This window comes from Serinus canaria, chromosome 2 (assembly GCF_022539315.1).
Source record: "Serinus canaria isolate serCan28SL12 chromosome 2, serCan2020, whole genome shotgun sequence".
Lineage (NCBI taxonomy): Eukaryota > Metazoa > Chordata > Aves > Passeriformes > Fringillidae > Serinus > Serinus canaria.
The window spans coordinates 115,993,878-116,000,124 of NC_066315.1; positions in this window are offsets into that span (position 1 = coordinate 115,993,878).

The following is a 6,247-nucleotide window of genomic DNA, read 5'->3' on the forward strand; positions in this document are numbered from 1 at the left end:
AGTACCTCTGCGGAGAAGGTCTTGCCAGTGTGAAAAGCTTTTGTCTTGCCTCGTGCTCCCAGATAATGGAGCCCACTAAAAATAACACACTGTATAACAAAGGAAATAAAATCAAAGTATCTAGGAGGCAAAATCATTGTTGGTTAAATGCAGTAATTTCTATTTTAAAGACAGTGTATACTACTTTGGCTGCCTTACTTTCTCACAGTGCTAGCTTTGAGCTATTACAATCTATTTAATTGTCCATCAATTGCAATTTTATTCTATGATTATTTACAGTCTATCAAACAATTTTTCAGTCCTTTCATACAATGTTTTACTTGAAATTCTTTCCTTAGTGCAAAATTGGGATTGACCTCATTCCCAAAAAGTGCACCAATAATAATAACATACTGTATAACTTTATCACTCTTTTATGATCAGTGTATCTTCCAGAAGGCCTGTTGCATATTTTGAAATATGCATGCATCCTGTCATGTAGATGCTACTATACATTCAGAACTGTTCAAATCCTATGAAAGAATGCTTGATGGAATCTGAGACCTGCCCTGGACTTCAACATAGAAATGAATTTCTCACAGGGAGCAGAACATGTAGTTGTTTCATAACTACTGAGTAAATGATATATGACAAAATCTTTATTCCTACATGTAATAGCTCAGAACTATTAAGTCTCACGCACACAGAGGTGAATTATTTATCTGCAGCTGAGCTCTGTTTGTCACTCCTTTGTAACCCATGTTTTGAGGACTTTCATTAATGCAATGATCCTTTAGGCCAGATGAAGTTGGGCATCCCAATCTCTGGACGCCAGCTAAAGCCAAGGGGCAGCTGGAGGAGTGCTGATAGCTGGGACGTGCTGGAAGGTATGTTCATCAGCAGTCACCAGTACCTGAGCTTTGACTTCGTCTCAGGAATCATTCACAGATTTTCTCAATCATAGAAAATAATAAAAGTATTGGATACCTGAAGGCCACATAGTCTAGCTTGCTGTTTGAAGATGGTCTATCACCAAGACTAGATCATAATGGACTGATGTATTTTTTATCTTTTTTGAGACAAGAGAAACAGAAGAATACTAGTAGCATGTATTTTCTACTTATTTAACAAATATTTTCATACATCTTCTGAGCTACAGTTCAGCTACACTGAGAAACAGAGGCAGTGGGCTATTTACAGTTTGTCTGTTGTCTAGTATTAGTTTTTAAGATTCTTGGAGCCACTTTCTGTGTGTAGCCAAGACTTGACAAATTACCTGTTTTACAGTTCAGTGACAATCTTGGAGACGTAGGAGAAAATCATGGTGGCTTTTTTACATTTTAATGGTTAAGAAGAGAAACTTCTCTGCATTTTCTGAGCACTTCAGAACTTGTGTATTAAATCTCAATCATTCCCAATGAAATTGTTACCGTAAAATTTTCCTCACTTTTAAAAAAAGGTAAGAATGTTCTTCTTCTGTTTTTTTCCAGAGAAGCTAAAGGGAAAAAGGTATCTCAAAATGGTAAATGCAGTCATCCTTTAAGTTTGTTTTTCGGTTGGCACAATAACTATGCTAAAAGCAGTAATGGGAAAATCCAAAAGGTTTTGCTGAATGTAACAGGGAAGATTTTGATAAGGACCTACTGATTTCAAGATTAAACAAACTAAAACTGTCTTCCTCCTGGGCACTGTTGCAGTCTAGAGCTCCATTTCTAGAAGGGCCCCAAGTCCTTTCCAGGGTCATGAACACATGTTCATCTGATATGCATCTCAAAGAAGCACGAGGATATGCAGTCCTGATGAAAATATTCCTGTTGGTTGGCACTCCCTGTCCAATTAAGTCAATTCAGAAAACTGCCAGCAGAGTGGCCTAGAAATGGCTCCATTGGCACCAACTCTGCAAGTCATGCCCACGGATGACGCAGACCTTCAGTACAGCAATCTGATGGCAAAGGGTGGTGGAATCAAAGCACCATAGCTCAGATCACAAACAATATTCCTGAACCTAACTACTGGATGACGGAAAATTAGAGGGGATAAAAAAGAGGCCTAAAAGCACTTTGAAAAATGAACTGTATAAATTTCCAAAGTCTCTAGAGCCACATAAGGCCAGAACTTGAACTATAATATTACAGAACTAATTGCCACCGAGCATTCCAGTAAGTCCTCAGAGGCTTGCATTATTCCCCATCAAAAAGGTTCATTTGAGCCTAAGCTTGCAATGCAGACTGGAATCCTGCTGAACTTGCACTTTCTTTAAGGATAATTTTCACTCTACCACATTCCTAATGGTATAGATAAGGAGGAACAATGTAGAACCACTTGCAAGCACAGACACCAACATCATCAAAAACTGGAAATATTTGCAGCACATTGGATTTTTGTCATACAATCACAGTAACCATGATAAAGTGAATAAAAAAATCCTAGTGCTTTTACTTATTTCCCTTTACATTGTATATTTAACTAAATAGATGTTATTAAGTCACCAGGGCCCAGCACTCTCTCAAAGGCACTTCTACAAAAGAAGCACCATTTAAAACTCCACATATTCAAAAACAACTGTCAGCCTGGTAAAATAAATGGCCTTGGGTCAAAACCAATGAGATAATAAGTAGTAAATTTGAGTTCTCCTTTCCTGATGCCCATTTTTAAAGTTTTTGGCTGCTTTCTTTCCAGACTTCTTTGTCTGATCAGGAGGGCCAAAACCATTTAAAACACTGGCATTTTAATATCATTTTATGATTCCAAAAATAGAGGATTAAATCACATTTCCTGGATCACTGGATAAAATCTTGAGAACTGGCAATTTGCTAGGAACCAGATGGTTCAAAGGCTGTTGTTTCACTGGACCAGACTCCCTAATGGACTTCGATAGCTGATTCTTTTTGAGTGTTACTGATGTCAAATTTAAGGTCTCTAAGATTGCAACTGGAATTCTCAGTGCCATATCCATCATGTAACTTGATGGGATGTACCCATGGGCAGTAGACCTAAGAAATGTTGAGCTCTGAATGCTCTCGTCACTGGGAAGAGATTAGAAGCCACATTTCTCACAGTATTACCATCACCACACCAAAATGTGTTCCAAGACTGAAGTTATTTCACTGTGGCCAAATGAAATAAGGATAGAAGATGCTGGGAAAACAAACAAAAAACCCCAGCAAACCAAAGGCAGAAATTAATGCCTAGCCTATTGGTAAGGAGACTAATGTGGGCACTCCTTGCAGAGCCTGTGCTCTGTTTGACTCACTTGACTCACAGTAAACGCACTGTTTACTTTTCTTCTGCCTATTCAATCTTTTTGTATTTACGTTATAATGCTTCACTAAGTAGTGAAAATCCCCTCATGCCATACCTGCCTATGGATTAGGAAAACTGTAAAAAAGGAAAGAAATATGATTTCAAAGACTGAATCTAAGGGTTCCACCTACTTCTTAACTGTTGTGCTAGAGGCAGGAGTGCAGTCTAACTTGTGGATAGTATTTTAAGGGTCTTATCCAAAGTTTAATTTGCAGATCTACTAAAGGTCAACTAGTTCATCTAAATATCATAAAAGATGAACTTTAACCTTGCCAGCTCTGATTTAAATCCATGATATTTTGTCCTTGTCCTTGATGTTTGAAATGGATAAAAATATTTGATTACTTTCTTCCTATGATATCCCAGCCTCATTCTTCTCCTTCTAACCCAACCAAGGCCATTTCTTTCAATCTTTTCTTTTAGAACCTATTTTCCACATCCAGACCTACATCATCCTCGTTGCTTCCCTCTGTACTGTAGGGTGTTCCTTCATGGGTAGTGGTCAAAATCACAGACTCCACTGCAACAGAGAAAATGACATTCTGCAATCTTACATACACAAACTCTGGAAAGCTTCCAGTATAATGGAAAATTTTAAGAAATTATTTGCCACTATAAGCTGACTCTTCATCTAGAATTGTTATTTCCCCAAGATCACTTTGTGCAATTGTTAAAAACAAGTCAAAAGAGAAAAAGAACACTTTAATTTGAGAAGGAAGAAACACATACAACCAAGTACTAAAAGGGACTTGGACTCAGGGTCACGAGGGATGCACCTTCCCATTGCTCTGACAGGTATATTTACACAATTGTACTGGATTTAAGGCATTCTCACCTGCAGACTCTAAGCAGCATATTAATTACAATGCTGACTTTTCTGATTCAAGTTTACAAATACTTAATTCTCCCTGGATCATTGTTGAAGTGGTCTTGGATTTTACTGCTGGCTGCTGCAGGAAGTCCCAACACAATTGCTAAACTTTTCCCATCACTTAAGGACGGTGTAATTCATTAATGATGGAGTTGAAAGCAGCTAGGTAAAAAAACCTGCATCTGATGAAGCATCGTGAGCTCTCCCACTGAACCTGTACTACAGCACAGGTACCTGGGCAGGAGCAGAGCAGAGAGGTGGGAGTTTGCAGGATGTGAAAAATGCCAATCGCTTCTTTTTAAAATTTTAAAAGTTTAATAGTAATAAAATGGTTATAAAACTAGTAATACAATTAGAGTAATAAAAATTTGGACAATTAGGATTTAGAACAATACGAGACAATAAAAACATAAAGTTACGGATGGTCTGGGTACCTTTTTCTGGGCAAAATAAAAGGACACACGTTAACAGAGGATTAACCCTTAAAAGCAATAGCCTGTTGCATATTCATACCATGATGCATAAATTCCATTCAAACAAAGGATTCTGTCTGGTCAGTGTCAACTTGTTCCTATAAATCTTAATGGTGTCTTCAGGGCTGAGTGAGCTGGGAAGAAGTTAGTTTCTTCTGATAATGGAGCAATAAATTCTTTTTCTCTGAAAGATTTAGGTGTCCTGTGGTTGCTATCTTGGTGTGAGTTCTCTTTTTTTAAAAAAGTATCTTACGTAGCACAGTTTCCATTTTAACATTATGTTATAACTTAAAACTCTATTTAACACACTACTTAAGAAAATTAATACAGCATAACTTTCTAACATAACACACAGAACGTTCATTTTAATATTTGCAAAAAGCCAATCATAAAATATGCATTTTTCCCACAGGATAAAGGGTTATGAGCAGACATTGTCACCGTGAGCTCCTGAGCATGCAGACAGATTGGGCTCTGAGCTCTGCAGTGCTGTGACCCCAAGCAGCACCCTGGACCCTGCTGACAACCTGCTGTGCTCTGCAGGAGCCAGGGGTGCCTGGGGTGCTGTGTCCAATTCTGGGCTCCACAGTGCGAGGGAGGCCCGGAGCTCCTGGAGCCGGCCCAGTGGAGAGCTACAGAGCTGGTTCAAGGGTCTGGAGCGTGTCTTTCCTGAGGAAAGACTGAGGGGCTGGGCCTGCTCAGATGACTGAGATGACCGAGTGGGGCCTCATCAACGCGTACAAGTATCTCAAGGGAGGGTGTCAACCCGACGGACCCAGGCTCTTGGCGGCGATACCAAGCAACAGGACAAAAGGCAACGGACAGGAACCGATACCCAGAAGTTCCACTTGAATATGAGGAAGAATTTCTTTATTGTGTGGGTGACCATGCACTGCAACAGACAGCCCCACCTAAAGACATTTCAGAAATGTCTGGACAGAATCCTGGGCCATGTGCTCTGGGATGACCCTGCTTAAGCAGAGAGGCTGGACCAGATGCGCCACTGTGGTCCCTTCCAACCTGACCCATTCTGTGACTCTGTGACCCAGGAGAGGATGGGTGCCAGGAGCGGCCCGGGAAGACCCCGCAGGCAGCAACAGCCGCTCTGGGCAGCCAGGCTGGGTCGCCTCACGGCCCCGCCGGCGGATGGCCGCCTCCTTCGCCACACCGCCCTGCCCCAGCAGGGCCGCGGTAGAGCGGAGAGAATCCTCCACATTTCGCACCGCCGCCTTCCCGGGCAATCCTGAGCGGCACGCGCGCTCCCAGGCCGGCAGGGGCGGGATCAACCCCGGCTCCTTCCGCCCGCCGCGCGCATGCGCCCTTGCGCCGCCCGCCGCAAGCCCCGCCCCCCCGCGCCACCGGAGCGCTGGGCGGCGGGAGGGCGCGCGCGCGCGGCGCGGCTTAGAGCCCCACGTGACATGGAGGAGGCGGGGACGGGAAGGGAAAGGTCAGCGGCGACGCCGGCGGCGGGGGGAGCGGAAGGTCAGGGCGGCGCGGAGCGGAAGTGGGAGCCGGAGCCTCGTCCGCCATTGTGGGGAAGCGGAGCCCAGAGCAAGGGGGGGAAGCGGCGCTGCGTCCGGCCGGCCGGCTCCTTCCAGCGGGAACCCGATCGGCGGCGGCG